The 19652-nt window shown below is 43.0% G+C and overlaps 1 protein-coding gene across 6 annotated transcripts in view; it reads right to left on the reverse strand.

The window, feature by feature from the left end:
* The window catches only part of KTN1 (kinectin 1), a 115736-nt gene extending 97752 nt beyond the window's left edge, over positions 1-17984 (reverse strand). For 4 of the 6 annotated variants that reach the window (XM_075530939.1, XM_075530938.1, XM_075530937.1 and 1 more), the window contains exon 1: positions 17362-17506. The gene's annotated coding sequence lies outside the window, so the exon portion shown is untranslated. Of the gene's footprint in view, positions 1-16773; positions 16794-17361; positions 17507-17783 lie in introns of those variants that run through there. The other 2 variants (XM_075530935.1, XM_075530936.1) reach the window with 2 other exon arrangements.
* Positions 17985-19652: the final 1668 nt, after the last annotated feature.

Here is a 19652-nt window from a genome sequence, read left to right on the forward strand (position 1 = left end):
ACCAGTGGTGAGAGTGGTGATACCAGGAGGATGGAAGGAAGGTCCAGTAGAAAGGGAGAGCTGATCACAAGGACTTAGATATAACCCCCTCCCAGGGGGACAGACAACAGAAAATTGGGTGAAGGGAGACATCAGACAGTGTAAGGTATGACAAAATAATAATACTTTATAAATTATCAAGGGTTCGTGGGGAGAGGCGGATGAAGAACTGAAACCAAGGGCGCAAGTAGAAACAAGATGTTTTGAGAATGATGAGGGCAACAAATGTACAAATGAGCTTGACACAATGGATGGATGGATGGATTGTGGTAAGAGTTATATAAGCCCCCAAGAAAATTATTTTTAAAATAAAACAATCTGCTGAGTGAAATAGATTAGACACAATAGGTCAAATATTGTGGGATCCCACTTGATGTCTAGAGTAGGCAAATGCACAGAGACAAAGAAGTTCCTTAGTGGTTACCAGGGACTGAAAGAAGAGGCGAGTGGCGAGTCATTTCTTAAGGAAAATGGGTTGTTTCGGATGATGAAAAACATCTATCTGGAAATTAGTGGTAATGGTTACATGCTGAGCTAATGCCACTGAATCATACATGAGACCGTACCGTATGTATGGTCTATATATAATAAAATTACTGTGTTAAAATTATTTAGCATAGTGTCCACCAAATGAACACAAATAAGGTTCACTTGTTTCATTTTATGTCATACTTTTAGAGTTATCTGTTTTTAAATTATGTAAAGTAGTTGTTAGCTACCGACTTGACTCCATACTACTGGCAGCTCCCCCTTCTCCCCCATAGCTAAAGAACAGATTTGCTCTACAGGGTATTTATAGATGCAGTCAGCCAGGCTTCCACTGAATCCAACCACTGCTACAGAACTGTCCCTGTGTGTTTCTGACACTGTATATCTCTACAGAAGCAGAGACTCAACATGGAAACTCCACTCAATGAACTGGGGTCTACCTCAAAATTACCTGTAGCCCTTGAACTTAAGGCTGAAATTCCCTGGTGAAATGTGGGAAACACAAAGATTTCTCCCAAGTTACTTAGTGGCTTGCTACACACATGGCAAATGACTATACACCAGGAAGTCCACGAAAGTCGATCACAGGTTATTCTCCCTAAGGGTTATCTGCCTTCTAGAGCAATCAAACTGTATATAGTCTGTCCCACCCTAAGTAGGGCCCACTCCCTTCTGATAAGGATAGTAGTAGAATGTTTCCCTGTAGGAGAACCCAGGAGGTCAAGCCCTCTCAAGGTGACCAAGGTTAGGTCTCCATCATGAATCTAGGGTCTACCCTTCTTGTCACATGTATACCCCTAGACCCTCCCTTTCCTATTACACCCCTAGCTCATGCCCCTTCTTGTTATGCTTATGCCTCCTATTGCTTGTCTCGCCTATTTGTACAACCCCTTCCTGGGAAGTATGTCCTTATCTGTAATTAGGGGCATTCATGCCCCTAATGATATATAATCCTTGGTTAGCAATAAATGGCTCTCGCCCTCTCCTCTCTCTCCTGCCCTCTTGTCTTCCATCTCCATGTGTACCACGCCAACAAGGAGCTGAGGTGAGCATGCTACCATGAAATGTGTCTGACTCCTTTACTTTACTCTCTCTCCCATCTCTCCCTCTTACTTTATGACTTTACTATAACCTTTACTTATTATCACTGTACAATTGTGCCTGCCAGGCCGGTGATTTGTTAGGCTGGCTCCCGTGACAGTGAAAGAAGAAACAAATGACAGCCACCCCAAGACTGTGGAACTGGCCGTCATTAGACCTTGGTTAGAATCCCTGGCTTAGTGGGTAAGGTGACACAGAACCGCCATGTTTTCTATCTTAGTGCCCTCCATGCTCTAACCTGACATGTGTTCATCTGATAGGCAGAAATCTGCCCTTGTAAAGGAATGCTACTGGAAATTTTCTCTCAGCACCAACCCCTATTGTCATTGTAAACAGAGATCAATTATTTAAGAATTCAATCTGTACAAAGCAACTCATGGATTCCAGTTCAAAGCTGGGCTATACTTGTATAACCTCCTTTTCTCAACAGTATCTTAAATTATAAGCAATTGGATAAATTATTGATGCTATTAATACAATTACTTTATGTCCTAGGGGAATGACCACCGAGTTTTTTATTTGGAGTCAGACGCGCTATCGTTGCTCCACGAGGCCCGTACAAACCACCGAGTTTTTCCAGCACATTTTTAATGCAGTTTTTGTGGCAAAATTAGGTGCCTCAGCTGATATTTGGGTCACCTTATACTCGAGTATATATGGTAGTGATTTTCTTTGTTATAAAGTAATTAGAACACTAGAGTAAACCAGAGTCATACATAATCTGTGGGAACATGAATGGATTCTGACTTAATTCGTCCCAATCTAAGAACAGTTCATTTTTATGAGATGGACCTGCTCCATTCTCGCCATCACGAAGAGATAGCTGAAGATACAGGAGATAAGAGTGCTACAGCAAAGTGGGGTGAAGAAAGCAGATGGTGCCCAGCTACCATTGAGAATAGTGTCAAAAAATGAGAAGCTGCTGTCAAGGGCTCAAGTAGAAAGAAAATGTTTTGAAAAGGAACACAATAAATGTACAGATGTGGAAGGATGGATGGATGGATGGATGGATGGATGGATGGATGGATGGTGATGAGTTGTACAAGCCCCCAATAAAATGATTTTTTAAAAAGAATAGGGTCTGGGGTCTTAAAGGCTTTTATTCAAACAAGCATCAACTAAGTCCACGTTGAAGAAGCACATCAGTCTGTATGATCCCACAGTGACAAAGAACAAAATCCAAATATGATGGAGAAAAGTATGAGCTGGAATAGTGAACATCCAAATTTGTAAAAGGCTATGGAGGGCAGTGGGAGCCCAATATCTATCTGCAGAGTCCCTATTCAGATTAATGTTTTGGCAGATCCCCTCTGACCACAGTTGAACTTGAATAGCCTTACTATCAGGCATGTTGTAAACTTGATTATGGTGGATGGAGCTACAGTATAGTAAGATACCTAGTCAGTTGATCTCCCTCTTGACTCATTCTGGATTTGTTCTAGGTTTAAATAGTCTCCCTGGTTTCCAACAGAGGTTTTCTCTGGCTTATTTTTATACCGCCTGCCCTATGGTCTTTTTTTTTTTCTCTTTTAAAATATATATGCAGTTTTTGTTCTTTTTTCTTTGTTGTTGCTTTTGGCATAAGTATGTTCCCCAGTTTATGAAGCACAGCAATAACCTATGCAAAAGCTTATCAGGGATGAGGGAGAGATTGATAGGAATTAGCAGATAATACAGGAGGCGGGCAGATTCATTAGAAATGATTCTGATGATGTAATACAATTCTTTTAAAATGACTAAACTTTATACATGTATGATATGTGCATTTTATCTCAATAAAACTACTGGGAGAAAAAAAAGTACCATCTTTCTCCCTTAGAGCATATCATGGTTTTGAACTGTTGACCTTGCAGTTGACAGTCCAAAGGATAATCAGCTCCTTGTAAATTTACAAAGCTCTAAAGTCTAAAGATGACCCAACAGAATGCTCAAACTATAGAACGGTACAATTGATATCACATGCAAGTGAAATTTTACTGAAGATCATCCAACAACGACTGCATTGACAGGGAGTGGCAAGAGGAGCAGGTCAGAGTCAGAAAAGGATGTGAAACAAGGGATATATCATTGTTGGTACCAGATGAATGTTGGCTAAAAGCAGAGCACACGAGAAAGATATTTGTGTTTTACTGATAATGCCAAGGTGTTCAACTGTATGGATCATAACAAGCTATGGAAAATACTGAGAATATTGAGCTATGGTTAATACTGAGAATGCTCATGAACTGGTACATGGATCAAGAGGCAGTTGTATGAATAGTACAAGGATTAAATTCAGGAAAGGTATACATCAAGGTTGTGTCATCTCACCATAGATATTCAATCTATATGATGAACAAATAATCATGAAGAAGATAGTGGCATCAGGATTGGAGGAAGCCTTAGTAAAAGCCTGCAATGTGCAGATGGCACAACCTTGTTTGCTGAAAGCAAGGAAGACTTGAAGCACTTGCTAAAGATCAAGGTCTACAGCCTTCAATTTGGATTACAACTCAATGTAAAGACCAAAATCCTCACCAGTGGACCAACAAGTAACATCATGATACACGGAGAAAAGGCTGAAGTTGACATGGGTTTTGTCTTACTTGGAGCCACAATCACTGCTCACTGAAGCAGCTATCAATAGATCAAAAGATGATTTGCATTAAGTATATCTGCTGCACAGCCCTCTTTAAAGTAATAAAAATCAAGGATGTACTTTTTTTTCTTTCTTTTTTTTTAAACATTTTATTAGGGGCTCGTACAACTCATCACAATCCATACATATACATACATCAATTGTATAAAGCACATCTGTACATTCTTTGCCCTAATCATTTTCAAAGCATTTGCTCTCCACTTAAGCCCTTTGCATCAAGTCTTCTTTTTTTTCCCCTCCCTCCCCGCTCCCCCTCCCTCATGAGCCCTTGATAATTTATAGATCATTATTTTGTCATATCTTGCCCTATCCGGCGTCTCCCTTCACCCCCTTTTCTGTTGTCCGTCCCCCAGGGAGGAGGTCGCATGTAGATCCTTGTAATAAGTTCCCCCTTTCCAACCCACTCACCCTCTACCCTCCCAGTATCGCCCCTCACACCCCTGGTCCTGAAGGGATCATCCACCCTGGATTCCCTTTGTCTCCAGCTCCTATATGCACCAGTGTACAACCTCTGCTCTATCCAGACTTACAAGGTAGAATTCGGATCCTGGTAGTGGGGGGGAGGAAGTGAGGATGTACTCTGAGGTCTAAGGTACGCCTGAGTCAGACCGTGCTATTTTCCAGTGCCTCCTATGTATGTGAAAGTTAGACACGGAATAAAGAGGACTGAAGAAAAGCCAGCGCACTTGAATTGTGGTGCTGAGAACACTGACTCTAGCATGCAACTGCGGAAAGGACAAACTGTTGGAAGAAGTGCGGCAGAGGCAAGGATGGTGAGAATTCATCTCACATACTTTGACATGTTGTTAGGAGACCAGTCCCTGGAGGACTCAAGTTTAGTAAAGTACGAGGGCAGTGAAAAAGAGGAAGGCCCTCAAGGAGACGGATTGACATCATGGTTGCAACGGGCTCTGACACAGGAACAAACGTGAGGACAGCACAGTACCAGGCAAGAACTATCTTGATGGTACTTAACAACGACATAGGAAAGTGAAGTCTAAGGAAAGAGGTAATTAGGAAGTACAGATTCTACTTCTGTGCTCTCTGCCCTATACTTTTCTCCCCAGTAAGAAAACGTCATTTTTTTTCATTGAAATCCCCCTTTCTTTAAAATCATTTTACTGGGAGCTCTTACAGCTCTTATAATATTCTGTACAACAATTGTATCAAGCATATTTGTACATTTGTTGCCATGATCATTTCCAAAACATTTTCTTTCTACTTAAGCTGATACCAAGGGGTATCAGCTCCTCTTTTTCCCCTTCCCTCCCACTCTCGTGAACCTTTGATCAATTATATATTATTATTATTTTGTATCTTTCACTGTCCATTGTTATATCCAATCTTTCTACTCTCATCTCCCTCTCCTTTAAATGAATGATTATATGTTATAAACTTTCTTTCTCTCTCTCTCGCTCTCTCTCTCTCTCTTTCTTTCTTATACTGTTTCCAGAACAGATCTAGTTTGTGACCAGTAATCTAGCAAGTCAAGTAGAAGTAGCTAAAAGAATAAAATACCAATAATTGATAAGGGGGGAGGGGATTGAGTACTGGAAAGATAAAGTTCCTCCACTCAAAATGAACCTAACAAGCCAGTAACACAAACCATTGGAAGAAATCTAATGCTGAGCAAAAACAAATCACTAATAAAAACATGGATTCATTTTTCCCAGACTTTTACCCAGATGACTAGATGACATCTAATAAAGATGTTCAAATTTGAGACGATGATGTCATGAAGCAAAGTTTAAGAAACAAAAACAGAAAGAACTGAAACACACAAGTAGTTGTGAAAAAGTAACTAAAAATCTAAGAAGTGGAAATATAGTTACTGGCATACAAACTCCATAGATGAATCAAATCTAGACTGGAGTAAAATAATTAATAAACTGTCAATATCAAATTAACCTAGTATGAGACATAGAAAAAGAAAAATAGATTGTTAAAAGACACAAATGATAATGATTTCAACAGAGGGCTACAGTACGAGAAATAACATAAATAAAATAACAGAAGCAATATTTAAAGAGCTGAGGGTTTCTCAAAACTGAAGATCTGACTTTCTGACTCCTCAGATTATAATTACACTTTGAGTACCAAATATGCATATATACAGAAGTTCATCTACACCTACAGAACTCAAAAAAGAAGACTCAAACGCAATGTCACCACATCGATTGCAAATCACAGTGACCCCATATGGGCAGGGGAGAATTGCCCCTATGGGTTTCTTAGACTGTGAACTCTTCAGGAGTCGAAACCTCTTTCTTCCACAGAACACCTTGCAGTTAGCAGCCCAACTTATAAGCACTATGCCACCAGGGCTCCTCGGCTCTGTAACTGGTGAAAGGATAACCAGTTAATCAAGATAACCATTTACATTGATGATAAGATAAATGATTATCAAGCACAAAGAATTGCTATGTGAAGAAAAAGCACATCACAAATATGTAACAACTTTAAGAACTGTAGACAAACACTACTATCACTGAATAAGGTTTACCATCTCTTACAATGGGGCACGTGGAGGAGCCCACCCTTGTAACAACAGTACATAATTATTTACTTATGACTCTAAAAGCAAAATGTGGACAACACATAAAATAACTCAAAGAATTATTCCAATCTACTAAATTCACACTTTTTAGTCTGTTAAAAAAAACCCTGAAATAATACACAGCCATGGAATTTTGGAGAAAGTAAAATTGTAGCATTAAAAAGGAACAAAAAAATAAGTAATTTTTAAAAAGGAAAAACCAAAACTCAATCCTAGGGTAAGAATTGTGAAAGGCAAAATAAACCAGTCAAAAGGCAACTTGCAAGATTATCTTCATAAGCTTGAAGGAGCATTTCTTAAGACACAAAGTAGAAATCATAAAAGGAAAATACTGATAACTTCAACTACATTGAGACTTATTCATGAAAGCTTCTTAATAAAATGAGAGGACAAGCCATGAAGTGCAAGAAGACACTGATACATCATCACAGAGAGTTACTATCAGAACATATCTAGAATCCTACCCAGCAAAAAGGCAAACAATGGAACAAAAATGAGCAGCCATTCCACAGAAATGGAGACCGAAGTGGCCAGCCAACACCTGAAACGCTGCTCTCTGTAATTAAATTACAGAGTAATTAAAGAAATGCAGCTCCTTTATCCATGTATATCCAGGAAGCTCACTTCCACTTTTGCCAAGATCACAGATGAGCAAGAACATGCAGCCATCACAAGACATGTAAGAGTGGATGCTGGTACGCTCACTCTGGGAAACACTCTGGCATCATCTGCAAACTACAATCCAGAAATTGTACTCCTCTAAAACATATATTCAAACCGCAAGTCTCAAAACTCATTAGTGAGTAGCCAAAATCAACTTTATAGGTTTGAGCTAGCATTTTTGTTTTCAATGGAACAGTACTACCACATCTAAGGAAGACTGGCAGTTGCTGGGTGGTACAAACAGTGGATAAGCTTGGCCAGGAACCATAACATAAGGTTGGCAGTTCATGTCCACCTAGAGGCCCTCAAAGGCCCAGCAATCTACTTCCAAAAAGTTAATCCCTGATAAGTCAAGCCACACATTTCTACATGGAGTTGCCAAACATCTGCACTGACTCAACAGCCACTCGTTTTATACTTCAAAAAATGCTTTTTGAGTATGAACTGGGCCATAATATACAATGTATTTCCCATTGAGTGCTAACGAAAAGTTTTAACGTTATCCCAGAGAAACTTGCACAAATGCACCCATAGACCTCTACAAGGTCTTCAATCCAATACTGCTGACAATAAACTCAACACTGGAAACCCAAATGCCAATCAGCAGACTATAAACTGTAAAATATCCACAAAATGAAATGTCATAAAGTAATCAAAGTACAAGGAGCCCTGGCAGCACAGTGGATTAAGCACTGTGCTGCTAACCAGAAGGCTGACAGTTAACTCACCTGTGTTGCTTGCAGGAGAAAGAGGTAGCTGTCTGATTCTGCAGTTTACCATCTCAGCAACCATATAAAAAAGTTCTATTCCATGCTATCCACTGCCATTGAGTCGATTCCTACACACAGCCAGTCGAGACAAGCTTTCTGAGGCTGTTCATCATTAGGGGAGAAGATAACCTCATCTTTCTTCAAGAGCTGCTGTTGGGTTTGAACCACCAACATTGCCATTAGGGGGAGAAGATAACCTCATCTTTCTTCCAGAGTGGCTGTTGGGTTTGAACCACCAACATTACCATTAGCATTTCAACACTTGTGATCTTTACATAATCTGTTTTCAATTTGAGATTAAGAGTGAGGGGGTGGAGTTTAGCCTGTCAATCAGGTCACAGCTTGATGACCTCATTTGGAGGCGCTAAGGAGAACAAATAGCTCGCTGGAGGAAGGACACAGACTCACTTCCTGTGAGACATTACTGACAATGAGCCTGATGGAGCTAAGCTGATGTGGCCAGAGCCCTGGAGCAGGAGGAGCCAGGTAGAGACCCACAACCAGGACAGAGATGTTTCTACGCCACTGGATCCACTAGACATTCCACCCACTGGCCTGTGATCTTCCTGCATTGACTCACTACATGTGTTTCATAAGTCTGAAGAGGAATTTATAGATTGGTATCAGACATATGGCCTAATATTGGACTTATGGGCTTGATCTGGACTGGGCTGGGATGTTTTCTCAATATTCAATTGTTCTTATTTATAAAGCTCTCTCTTATACACGAGTCTCCCTGGATTTGTTTCCCTAGTCTACCTGAACACAGCACTTATATATGATTGCTGTGGGTCAGAATCAACCAGATGACGGTGTTTGTAAACATAAATGAAAGCTATGTACAAAATGGAAGGATATCAGGACCATAAAGTTGAGGAGAAAAGGAAATTGCAAATAAAACTCACAGGCACAGATCTTATTAAGTGTTCCAATAAGAAACAACAACAAAAGTCAAGATACAGATACTGTTTGCTGCTGGTGCTGCTAGTGTGTTGCAGAGTCGATCCCAAGTCCTAACAACCCTAGCCCACTAGGAGGATACAAGATGGGACCCAGCTAAAGAAGGTTAACACGACAGTGACTGCTTCCCAACAAGTAGAAGCACGTGAAGGAATCAAACAGATTAATGCTTGGGTTCCGGAACTGGGTGTAGGGCTGGTCTTTACTCCCTATCTTACACTTAATTTTTATTCTTTTATCATTTTATTATGATTTTATGTGGACTTAATTTTAAGTTTGTAAAAAATGTCAAGTTGAATAAAAGGTACATAGGTATTCAGTACAGATACACATAGATTTAATCTTTAAATTGTATGTACACAGTTTTGTACATCATTGAACAAGTATTTGTCCCACCAAGTAGCAAAACAATTAACGTGACAATTAAGTGGAACGCAATACATGTTCAACAGAAAAGCAACCAAGTACAACAAGTCAAAACTGACTCAGCAGCAGTGAGTTTAGTTTTAGTTTCTTAAACTTATACAACTGCAATTATACAAAAAAATTATTTCAAAAACTTATAACTGAATACCTCTAGAAAGTTATACTTTAGACCAAATTTTCCCAAAAAGAAAACTAAGACATTTACTTCTAAATTAAAAATTTCTAAATACTTTTTAAACAGAAAATACTCAAACTTTTCTTGACTGCGTAAATCTGTCTTAAGGCATCATAAAACACAGTAACCAAGAATAGCTAAAGCTTTACCCAAAGCACTGTTATTTTAAAGCAGTGGCTTTTTGCTTAACGAAGGTTACACAAAACTGAAAGGATATAAGACAGAGTAACTCACCTATTCTTGCTAAGCATATAATCTTAGAAGAGTAGACAAAAATTCAATTTGCTTCATTTTGCAACTAATTATAATTATGAACTCTTTCTCTTCCTACTTCCATTAGACAAGATAATTGAATGGATGGCATTTTATGTAAAATTTCAAAGCTAATCTTAAGTGTATATTTTAACTGTTGCCTCCAAGTTAAAATCAAATGCAGTTTGGGGGATGGAGGGGTGGGGAGATGGGAAGGGAAGCATTCATGAGGAGGGGAAACTAAGACCATTTTCTCAAAGGATCCAATTTAAACTTCGATTAAAACTGCAGTCATTTAAGAAATGATTTCCCGCTCATCAACAATGGAGTACTAGCCACAAGCAATCCACATGAAACTATACCCCAAAATAAAAGCACCAAAAATACCACTAGCTTGAAATTTTCACTCTACAAAAATAGTATTAGTCACTTCACACATCCAGGTAATGATGATTAGGTAAAATTATCAGACACATTTTAAGGGAATACAACTTCCAAAAAAAATCAGGCAAGTGTAGGACACAAGTACTCAATGAATTCCACCAGTATAGCTCTGACAATATGAGAAAATGCCTTCAATGTTCTACAACATAGCATTCAGAATAAACGCAGGGAGCTGTCAGCGTAGAGCTCAGCTTGGCCAAGTTGATGTGAAAGCTAACTGGATCTAAACATGAGCCATCACTAAATTATTTATTTATGTGCAGATTTCACACTGGACACTGAAATCACCAACCAACAACATTCTTTCTAAGCACAGCAATATTTGGTTGAAGTCTGTATTCTAAAGTTTCGCTTTCCCAAGAGTAGCCCTGAAGCTGTAATATTCTCGGAGTCCCTGTAAGTGGCATCCCCAACACCACTCCATGAGTCATGCTAAGGGCAGAGAAAAGAGCAAACAAGTAAAGCAAACAATGATCCCCAATTCTCTTCAATCAGGTTATTCACTCCTTTATTCAAAGGGATCTAAGAATTCCATTCACACAGATTATCAGAATACAAGGCTAAATCAACAAGTATTGTTACAAAATTGTAGGGAAAGTATAGTAAACAAAAATATCAAAATGTAAAGCTATTGTTTCTCAACGTATCCTCCATGGGGTCCACACAAGTCGGTAAGCAGTGTTTCCATCTGTAGCTCTAGCCAGCCCAAATGTCATGCTCTTTCATTTATACCATGTCAAAACAATGGCTTTGGCATCCTCAAGAGGCTCCCATTTAGTTTTGAGAACAAAAGGACTTTTGAAAAGGCAAGATCAGGGTTGTAGGGGTTGGGGGCCCGGTTTCCCAAGAAAATACAGCCTTTGCTGTCCTCAAAGAATGAAAAGGTGCACTGTAGTAACAGGGAAAGTTTGCTCAGTGCTCACCAATGCAGTTTTCTATTTTACTGAAACCTCTTTAAAGGAGCTCCTGGGATAGTCTTGTATTCAAGAAAAATTATCAAAATTACACTGTTGGGAATGTCCACAAAACAGAATCACCCTGTGAGATAACCTGCCTTGAACATAACTGGCCTAGCAGATGCCCTCAGAAGCCAAACTTCAGAGCGGACCTTATGTGAAGGCATCCTGATGAGACTAAAGGAGCCCTGGCAGAGTAATGGGGTGTGTGTCTGGCTGCTACGCCCATCAGCATGCCAGTAAAGACTTGGGAACCCAGAGTTGGGATGACTTGGAACCAACTCCATGGCGGGGATTTGGTTGTGGAGTTTTGTAAGACTAAGTGTATTACAAAGAGAACTGATCTACAGCCATCTCCTGATCACAGACTGTGTAAGCACATTTTGTTTGGAATGAACCAATGAATGTATGCACTAGAATTCAGGTAGCAATACTTTGACTTTACCCACAAAGAGTTCACATTTCCTGCCACCTCGTATTGCTATGGATTGCATTGTGGGCCCCCCCCCCCAAAAAAATACATATCAGGTAGGCACGTGACAATTCCAGTACTGTGAGACTGCTCTATCTTGTGACCCGCTGTAATTATCCCATGTGCTGTAAGGGATAACTAGTGGATTCCAGCCTATCAGCGCCAGACTAGACTGTTTCCTTGGTAACTTAATTCATATGAAATGTTCCAATAAGAGTACAAAACAACAGGTCTCTTAACAGACAACAAAATTCCTGAAAATCATACAAATTTTGATAATAGATGGTTCCTCAGAGCCAAATAAAGAAATACAGGAAAATGACGTTCTTCCCCAATACAGCAAGCAGCTCTGCTCCTGGGACCCCTTGGAAGTCTTTTCAGTATGAGTGCTACCCTGCAGGGCCTCAGTGGTCCCTGTCATGCTCCTTGGAAAAACAGACACTGGTGACCACAGAAATTAAATGTTTCTGTCCAGCATTCTACTATTAGCAATATTTGTTAATTTCTATAAATCTATTAAATATGAGAATACAGTTAAAAGAATTTCTATTTCTATGAAAACTAAGCTAAATGTTTCAGAAAGCCTTGAAGAAGGATTGAAACTACTTAGGAAAAATCTACACTTAGATATATTCCTCAGTCTCTAAAAGAACCTGGCAAGAAAGGCTTTTAATCCCACTTTAAATAAACTGAAATTAAATATTAAATAGTATTTTTATTAGGGTACAGTGTGTGAAGAAAATCCTCTTACAAAAAAAAAGTTTGGTTCAAACCAAAAGGTAAGTAAACAAACGTAAATGTGAATGCTTTTAAGTTTTAAAATGGACATACAGGACACAGAACTGCCCCCTTTGGGTTTCTGAGGCTGTAAATCTCAACAAGCGCAGAAAGCCTAACGTCGCTCCCATGGAGCCAACTCACTGGTGGATTCGAACTGCTGACTTTGCAAAACCCTACACCACACCAAGGCTCCTTAGTAGCTAAGTATGAGAAGTCATCTGAGGGAAGACAAGGATGAGCCCCCATATTCTGCAAGACATCAAAAGCCATAGAGACTGGTTTTTACTCTGCAGAATAGGAAGTCACTGCCGAATTTCTGTAAGTGGTGTGATCTGGTTGCTGTGTTTAAGACCGCTAGAAGCTAGGGCAGAAGCAGGAAAGCCAGTGAAGAGGCTAACTACAGACATCCATGTAAGAGTGATGAGTCAGAATCAACTAGATGGCAGCTGGGGTTGAGAAAGGAGATGAGAATGGCTTCTGGGCAGTGGAGACGATTTGAGATAGGATTCCGTGTATTTTCAAGATTCGGCCAAGCCAAGAATGCCAAGTGTGGATGAGTAAGTCAGGATGACTCCAACAAAACGTGGCCTGAATAGTAGATGCAAACTACCATCAGAAGAAATGAGTTAAGAGGCTGCACCAGAGGCAGGTTTAAAAATTAATATCCAAAAAAAAAATTAATATCCAAGTTTGCTCCAAGTTGACTACTGCACATCCCAGTGACCGTTTCAAACAGACTGTATGGCGTGCAGAAGGGGCATCTGGGCTGAAGCTGTAAATATGGGCACCTTCAGCATCTAGATCTTCAAAGTCCTGAGCCTGGATGAGATCACCAGGGGAGTGGAGAAAGAAAATTAACTGGACACTTCAGCTCTAGGCAGAAAGGACCAGTCATAAAGAGAAAATGAGGAAAGCAATCAGTGAAGAGGAGAGAAACACAAAATCACATCTCGGAAGGCGGAGCATGCAAGTACAAACCACTTTGCTGAAACCAAATTTCACATATAGTTGCAAGTTAGTAGAGTCCAACAGCTGAAATAGTTCAATGAAATGAGCAAGGCATTTCATTGTACTTCAGATACTGCATTTTTTACAAACTAAAGGTTCGTGGCAGTTTTACTCTATGCTATAGGGTTACTATGAGTCAGAATTGATTTGATGATGGCAAGTTTGATTTTTTAGGTTTATAGGACAGAGAAAACCTGCTTATTGGGGTTCCCAAGACTATATCTTTATGGGAGCAGACAGCCTCATCTTTTTCCCACAGAGCAGCTGGTGATTTTGAACCACCAGCTTTGCAGTTTGCAGCCTGTTACTTAACCCACTGTGCCAGCAGGACCCCTTAAATACACTGCGGTATCATCATGTAAGATAAGCATAACTTAAAAACCAAACTCACTGGCATGAATTCAATCCCAATTGTTATAAGCACAGAGAGAAATTTTTAAAGGGTGGCTACTTTTATGGCATTTGCTTTATTAGGGTGAGCTAGAACCAGAACCACCCTATCTCCGAGGAATAATTATGCATTTCCTACCTTACTACTATTTTCTCTGAATCCCTACTAAAAACCATTCTTACTAGTAAAAGTACATTTTGCCTATTTCAACATAAACCCAATTCAAAGCCTATACCATTAAAAAAAGAAAAAGCCTAAATAACTTACACTGGCATTGCTCTCAAAGGCAGAAAATATACTTAAAACATCAATGCATTGCCCTGGTACACAGTTATAAACTATTCCCACCCACCACCCACCCACAGTCTCAGGCACAGGTGGTTAAGTTAACCAAACATCTTAGTTCATGACACTAAGGCTTTCTGTTTAGCTTCTGATTGCAGGAGAAAACTGCTCATGTTCTTAACTACATCAGTGTTTCCCTGGGATTTGCACACCCATTACACTTTTAAGATCAGAACACCCAAATTCATGTTCCCACAAAATGAAAGAGGAAGCAAAGAAACTCCAATCTCTGTAAGTATAAGATTGATCCTCAATGTCATTTCCAGAGAAATAGTTCCTTCCTTCTAGCCTCTGAAGGTACTCTGGATTTATCGTCAAAGTTACTAAGAACATGAAATGGCAAAACATGTGCTTTTAAGAGGTTATCCTCATGTATTTAAATATTCTTATAAAGCAGAGTTTTCCTGCCCTTCTTTTATTACACATTAGGTCAAATTCCTAAGAAGCCTAAAATGTTGCTGGAACCATTAAGTTTATTAATAATTTCACATTTTTACAAAGTACTGGGAGATCTTTTGAATTAAAGCTTCATTTGCTTAAAGAAATATTATGAGTCTGCTATTAAAGCTACTTCTTTGATATAAAGTAAAATTTGAGATAAGAACTTATAACCTCAAAAAAAACGTTCCCTGTGGCTTTCTGCTCCCATAAAAGTTTACAGTCTCAGAAACCCAGAGGCAGGCCTACTGTCCTTTAGGGTCACTCTGCGTCAGAGCCCACCTGAAGACAGTAAATTTGGGTTGGGTGGTTTTGGCTTTCAGGCCTTCAGAAAAGCCCTACTGTCTCATATATAACATGTTATCTGATTTGCCTACAAAAAGCAGACGACCAATTAACCCACTGCACTCACATCAATCCCGACTCATTGTGAGTCTATAGGACACTGTCTCCGGAGATTTCTCAAGCTGCAATTTCTACAGAAGCAGACTGCCACCCCTTTCTCCTGGAGTGCTGGTGGTTTTGAATCAGCACCTTTCGCTTTTAAACCTAGGCATTTTCCACTATACCGCCAGGGCTCCTTCCACAGCAGATCCTAGCACTCGAGGAGGCTCCAAGTGAGATGCTGAGTGAAGATTAGCTATTATGCAGAAGAGCATAGTGGATTAAGGGAGAATACACACAAAACTAAACGGGTAGCAAAACTGTAAAATAATGGCTCTTCATAATGTTGTCCATGAGCCTCTTAAAGGAAGGTTCAATAATATTCTGTATTCTTTTGCTCTGCAAGTGAAAGTCAGCGCTTTCTACTCCCATAAAGATTTACAGCCTCAGAAACGCCTAAGGACAGTTCTACCCTGCCCTACAGGGTCGCTATGAGTCAGCATCAACTCCATTGACTGTGGGTTTGGTTTGGGGTTTTTTAACTTGTGTGTTGACATGGCTAACAAATTTAAGAAAGAATTTCATTTAGCCTTGCTGCCTTTCCGGTTTTTAAATGTCTGTCAGAAAGACAAAGTCCGCTTAAGTAGAACACACCTCATTTACTAAGCACTCCGATCACTGAGAAATTACTACGAGTTTCTCTGACAATGCAAAATGGAAAAGGCCAAGCCTAACATGTCTTCTCACAACCAGCCAACAAGGAGCCCAGTTATTTCGCGTTAGGTCCTTGAACGAAAGAAGAAAAGCAAGCTTTCTCAGGAAATACATCAAATATGTCAACTGCACGCATATCTATCCAAAACACAGGCAAACTCAAGAGGACTCGGTGGTTTTCCCTGGAAAGAGCGGATCTATCAGCAACTGCTGCAAGCCAAACTGGAGACACTGTAGCCGGTTGCCTGTAGTGAAGTCAGGAGATCGAGTCTAACCTAATTTATCCAAACTTCCAAGTCTATGCATCCTATACTCCCGATGTGTCGTTTCGTTGGCTGCCTATGTGGCTTTCTCAAGACTTGCCACAAAGCATCCCCCCCCCCCCAAAAAAAAAACAAACCCCAGAGCCCAACGACTTGTGTCCCTCTGACCAATAGCTCTTTTTGAAGTAGAGCTGATTCAAATAGCTGCTAAGGAGCCCCGGTTCCGACACAGGCCCGACTGCACTCAGGAACTTACAAGAGGTCCCCCCCTCCCCTCCTACAAGGCATGTTTCCAACTCGCGAACCGAGTGCTGGCTGCAGCCGCACGGGGGGCTCCGGCTGCCCGCACGCAGGCCCCTCTCCTGCCCAACGTGCGGGCGGCACACGCCGCCCGAGGAGCGGGGTGCCGGCGGGCCGGCGAGCGACGCCGGTTTCCGCGGCGATCCCCCACCACCCACCATCTCATTGTTGGAACTCGAGGGGGGAGGGGGCGGCGAAGAAGACACACCCCTCGGGGACAGGAAGGGAGAACTTCGCCCGTCCCAAGTGCGGGTCCGCGGATTTCCAGAAACTCTCTCCCAGCCCCAACCGCCCCGGCTCCGGCCGCAGGGAGGGGGCGCCGCCGCGCTGGGCCCCCAAGTACCCGGAGGGCGCGGCGGGGGCTGGAATTCCAGCATGGCGCAAGCGTGGCCCAGCTCGGGCCCAGGGACGCCGCCGAAGGCATGCTCCCTCAGCCCAGCGGCCCCGGCGCCGGGAACCCGCCTTTCCTCCCGGGGGCCCTCGGGCCCGGCTAAAAATAGGCGTCCCGGTCACCCCGGGGCCCGCCCGCCGCCCTCGCCCTCGCCCTCGGGAGGCGGCCCTGGGGGCGTCCTCCGCCGCCCTGCGAGGCGCCGCGGCCGAGGCGGCTCGGGACCCGGCGGCCCGCCAAGGCCGCCCCCGAGGGCTGCCCGGCTGGGTCCCGACCGGAGGCCTAGCGGGCGGGCGGGCGGCGTCCCGGCCCCGCGGCCGCGCCCCCAGCCCGCCCCGGAACCCCGCGGCCAGCGCCGCCCTCGCCCGCGGCCGGCGCCCGGGCCCGGCGCGGCCTGCTCGCCCTCACCCTGCGCAGCCGGCGCGGCGCCGTGCGGCCCCTGAAGGAGACGGAGGCGCGACGGCCGCCCGCAGCACTGCAGCCCGGCCCGCCCGCCCGCTCCGAGGCGCCGCCGCCGCCGCCGCCGCCGCCGCAGTCGCTCAGGTGCCGTCGCGCCGCCCGGCAGGAAACGGGCGGCTTCGGGGCGGGGCGGCCCCGGCACGTCCCGGCGTCTGGGCCGGCGGGGCCCTGAGACCGGCCCCTTAAAGGGACAGGCGCCCGGGCCGCGCCGCCGGGTCGCACGGCCGCCGGCGCCCGCCGAGCTTGGCATCGGAGGGTTTCCTGCCGAGAGAACGCCCCGCAGCCGGGCGCAGGATGGGCGCTCAGACTTTGGGGCCGGGTTGGCGACCTCCCCTTCATGCAAGGCCCTGCTCTCTGCGTCCCCCGCCGACCTGGTGTGGTCCTGCCTGGTCCTCCTCGCTCAGCACCGCCGGTTTTTGTTTTTGTTTTGCATTGTACTGAAGGTCCTAGGTTTCATCCTCCCAGTCCCCGCGCCCGCTGCAGAAAGCCCAGAGAAACGAAATAATCTCTTGGTCCCTCTGTCTCCAAGACTTTCTCTCTTCGACTTTTCTAGCTCCAACTGCAGGGCGAACTTAGAGCGGAAGAAAGGACAGGCAATTACTAAGACGCGGTTGTGTCTGTCTCGGGAAATACGTAACTGGAAGCTGCACAGGAGAGATCGGTCAGGATCCCTGCTCATTCGTTTGCTCTTTGCTAAAAAGGATGGCCGCGGACCGCCCTGGTCAGCCAGCGAATGGGATGTGTGGATGATCAGCCTTTCCTATCAGTCTCTCACTGCCCAGGCCCTAGACAGCGCTCTCCACGCTCTCTTCAGTCCGCACAGGGGGTCACAACTCAAACCGATCCAAAGGTCTCCAGGGGGTGGGCAGCCACGGGCGTCTCGCCGCGAATCCCCGAAGGGGGAAGAAATGAGCAATCTCTAAGGAATGAAGGGCAAGCACAGACAGAATTTTCTCCACAGGTCGGCTAGTTGAAATCCATTTGTATTCAAGTTGTATGCGTTTGTTTTGTTTGGAGTTTTGTTGGTTTTTTTAGGGCATTTCCAAAATACAAGCAGAAAGTGAGCTCGATGTAATAGGCTGCGATATTCAGAATTCTGCCAGTCTTCAGTCACCCTGTTCTCTTAGTTTAATTTCAGAAATGTCCTCCCTTTCCTTTCTCGTAGGATTACTCGGGCCCTCTGTGACCCCAATGCCCTGAAATTCCCAACGTCCTGAAAGCCGGACCCACTGGCTGCCTTCCGAAGTCCTTGGTTTCCTCATACAAGGGGGAAAATGCATTATTTCTGTTCAGGAGCTTAAGAGCTCTTGATTAACTTACAGCGAACCCGCCTGCTTTCCTCCGGTTAGTGGGGACATTTTCCAGACTTTAATAAATGCACGGTGACATTGTAGAAAGAGTCCCAGTGAGATACACTGGTAAGTCAGCAGTGAGGGAGGGCATGTTTCCCCTTTCTACAAGTCAGCCCTTGGTTCTGCGTGCAGCTATCTGAAACGAAGACCCATAAATGTCTTGTCAGCTTTTCTAAGTGGGTGAACTTTGTATGACTTCCTGCAAAGGGAAGTACTTCATTCTTTATAAGTTTTCCATTTCATCATATTAACACAAAAGAAAAAAAAATTACTAGAAAGGCTATGCCTGCCAAGCCCTATTAGAAATTTAGAACAACCCCTTAAGTTTTGGATTTGAATGTCATAGAATATAATTAACTATCATTAAGCATAGAGTTAACCCCCACTGCTTACTCCCATCAATGACATTGAAGCCAACAACCAACTTACAAAAAAAGAACGAACACATCCCCTTTCTGAGGTCCCACTTGTAACAACTTGAAGATTAAGTTTTATTTTCTTTTTTATTTAATGTAAGACAAAGCGGGCGCATAAGCAAATGTGGTGAAGAAAGCTGTTGGAGGCTGGCTATCAAAAGATATAGCATCTAGGGTCTTAAAGGCTCGAAGGTAAATCAGCAGCTATCTAGCTGAGAAGCAACAAAGTCCACATGGAAGAAGCTCACCAGTCTGCGATCACGAGGTGTCGAAGGGATCAGGTGTCAGGCATCATCAGAACAAAAAAATCATATCACTGTAAATGAGGATGAGTGCAGAGTGGAGACCAAAAGCCCATCTGTAAGCCACTGGACATCACCTTACAGAAGGGTCTTGGGGAGGAGATGAGCCAGTCAGGGTGAAGTGTAGCACTGATAAAACATACAACTTTCCTCTGGTTCCTAAATGCTTC

Source organism: Tenrec ecaudatus, chromosome 14, assembly GCF_050624435.1.
Source record: "Tenrec ecaudatus isolate mTenEca1 chromosome 14, mTenEca1.hap1, whole genome shotgun sequence".
Taxonomy (NCBI): domain Eukaryota; kingdom Metazoa; phylum Chordata; class Mammalia; order Afrosoricida; family Tenrecidae; genus Tenrec; species Tenrec ecaudatus.